Source organism: Choloepus didactylus, chromosome 17 (genome assembly GCF_015220235.1).
Source record: "Choloepus didactylus isolate mChoDid1 chromosome 17, mChoDid1.pri, whole genome shotgun sequence".
NCBI classification, from domain to species: Eukaryota; Metazoa; Chordata; class Mammalia; order Pilosa; family Megalonychidae; genus Choloepus; species Choloepus didactylus.
In genome coordinates this window covers 70,294,053-70,297,236 of record NC_051323.1, presented here as the reverse complement: position 1 = coordinate 70,297,236, position 3,184 = coordinate 70,294,053, and positions in this window count along the sequence as shown.

Genomic DNA, 3,184 nt, shown 5'->3' with positions numbered 1-3,184 from the left:
TTAAAATCCCCACTGATGGGAATTAGCTAGGCATCCCTGCTCCCTTTTCTAAGAATCAGGTAAACTAACCACTCTCTTCCCCATCCTCCCACCTCCATGCACCCAACTCGTTTTAAATAGAATTTCTGTTTCTAAAGGGAAGAAAGGGAACAAATTCCATTAATGAATTACATCCATGGAATGTTGGCTAGTCTAAGGCAATTGTATTTGTAAATAAAGCTTCCTGTTTATTACATACGCTTTACTGAAAAACTAACTAATGACTTGGAGCAAGTAACACAGCAAATATTGCAACTCGTGGGTTGATTTCCACTGTTTTTCTTTTTCTTTTCTTTGTTTTTTTTTTGAACTCACTAGAAAAATCATGCAGTTAAATTGAGTCACTTGTGGGTCCATTATCCTTAAGCTGCTACAGTGACCTGTGGAAGCTCATCTCTAAGTTCCCACGTTTGCCAAAGTGCATGGGGGTGGGGGCGAGAGAAAGGGGGAGAATTTTAGGCTCCCTGGGAATGCTATCCGAATCAATCTGGAGAATTTCACTTTTGCCTCTGGATCTTTCTAAAGCTGACCACAGACCCTTTTTGCAGCTTCAAAGGGCCAAGCCAGAGTGCGGTTCTGCTAGGCCCGCAGATCCGGCAAGACCAGCCCCTTAGGCGTCCCGCCTCCCCCTGCAGCCCGCGCTCCCACCCTGCCACCTCACTGTCGCCGCACAGGGCCGGGGCCCGCGGATCCCCGGGCCGGAATGGGGGCTCGGGGAGGGGCCATAATGGGGACAGGCACAGGAAGCGTACCTGGGCGTTTGTGGGGCGCTCGAGTTTCCCACGGGCAGGAAGCCGAGGCGTGGGCCCAGCAGACGCGCTCCCGCCTCCGCCAGGCCCCCGAGTCCAGGGCGCAGAAATTTCCAGAGCAGTCGCCTCCTCCTGCCTCCCCCTCTGCTCTTGCTCCGCAGTCCCCGCTCTCTAGACCAGACAACGCGACCTGCCTGGTCACGAGACCATTATAAACTGACCCCTTCTACCCCCACATTCGGACAGTAGCAAAGGTTGGAAATGGATTCCGAGCCAGCTCACCCCCTTTAGGCATCCACCCCACCCCCAGCCCCGCACAGGCATCTTTGGGGAAGAGACACAAAATACCCCCATCCCCATGTAAATTACAGGCTCTGGTCTCAGGGCCAGGCCACAGTCTTTGAAGAACCTGGGGGTCACGAGCCCAGCTCTGCCTTTACTTTGTGTCCGGGCTCCAGGGCTCGGGGCAGCAGGGAAGTGATTTCAGAGAGAGCCCGGGTCAGGCCGGCCCTGAACTCCAGCCCCTCTGAACTCCACGGCAGGCAGAGGGGGAAGGCGGCAACCGAATTTCCCCGGAGAGGAGGCTGAACCCCAGAACAGAAAACCCGCCAACGTCAGGCACAGATCCACTGGCACGTCTACGTTTACGTCCCAGATGCCTTCCAAAAAGTTACGGCCAGCATCTCTCCAACCTGAGCCAACTTGAGCTTTCAGCGACTCCCCCAAGCTTCCAAGGAAACTTTCAGAAGTTTCCCTTTCTTTCTCTGCTCTGTTCCTCAGGCTTTCTCCCGCGACCAGGGCTTGTCGAGTACTCTGCCAGTGAACTTCTCTTTAATCTCTAGGGTTCCCCAGACCTGAATATTTTGAGAATAATAATAATAATAATAGTTATTATTAGTCTGGGGAAGGAGAGCAGGATTAGAGCGTATGAGACAGAGGGGGGAGGGTAGAAATGTTGCCGAAAAAGGATATTTCAACCTGTATTTCAAAAGATTTCAGTTGACAATTATCAGTAACCCCAATAGACAACTCCATTAAAAAAAAAAAAAAGAATTTACTGCTGCTCTTGAAAAGCCGTTATTTTTTACATCGCTTTTAGGAAGATAGATGAACAAAACATCGCGTTTCAAGCCATTTTGATCCGTAATTAAATGGCAGGATCGGTTTGTATTCTCCTACGGCTTTTACAGAAGTTGCAATGATCCAAAGTCGGGTTGCGGTGTCAGAGTGGCATTTTTATTAATGAGAATACAAAAAGCTTGCATATTCTTAGCCCTGCTTGAATTTAGTTGCTAAGCAACCGGTGTATGGTAATTCATCCGCGAAATTTAAATCTTTGAGAAAGGATCGTGCATTTTGCTGAATGGTCGCCACGAGGAAAACAACTTGTGGGACCCGCAGCAGCTGCCACTGCAGGACCGCGCAGCCGGACGGCCGGGCCCGGGCAGAGCAGGGCGGGCAGCGGGCGCCCCGGCCGCCCCATCGCCGCCGCCACCTCCCCATCGCCGCACCCGGCCCTCCAGCCTGGGGAGAAGCTGGGTTTCCGACGCTCAGCTCCCCGGGTTCCCCACTACCACCCTTCCTCCTTCTCCTAGAACCTTCTGTTTTCACCTGGGGCGAGGCCTTACACCTGATGACGCTTCGTGCCTCCCTGGGGTGGCAAGACTCGGAATTTCTGCATCCTCACCTCGCCTCACACACGCACCCACATGCTGTGCACAGCACGGGCGTGCACACACCCGCGCACACATCTTGTGTCCAGGAGAATGCCTGCCGCCCTCAACCCAGACCCCTCTGAGGTCACTTCCAGAGCCGCCTCTTCTGGAAGGAAAACCGGACCCATAAAGAGCTGCAGCTCACCGCCCTCCGGGAGACCAGGCGGCCGCGGCTGGCAGGCAGTGACATCATAGGCTCCTGCTCGCCACGCTCGCGCCCACATTTTCGGATACAGGAACAAACACGGATGTGAAATCAAGAATGAAAGAGAGAGTAATCTAATTAATAGGCCATGAGCCAGGCTAACAAAATCAAAGAATCTGATTACACAAGGACCCCTCTCGCCATCTCCGCTCCCCCACCCCCGGCTCTTCCAGCCTCCATCTATTTCCTTCCCTAGACTGGAAAGTTCAGGAGGCAAACCCAGAGCCCAGCGATTTCCTCATTGAAATCAAGATCAAGCCCACGGCTCCAGCAACCCGGAGGTCACGTGGGTGACCTTCAAGCGCTGAGAAGAATCGCCCTGAGGAAGCGAGTTGACCAAGTGACCGACAGAACTGGGAGAGCCGGAGCGGTGGCCGCCACACTTCTCACATGCAACGCTTCACAACAGCAACAAACAACACCTGAACTGATTCCTCCTGCTGTCAGGAGAAAGCGCTTCTTCACTCGCAGCCGTC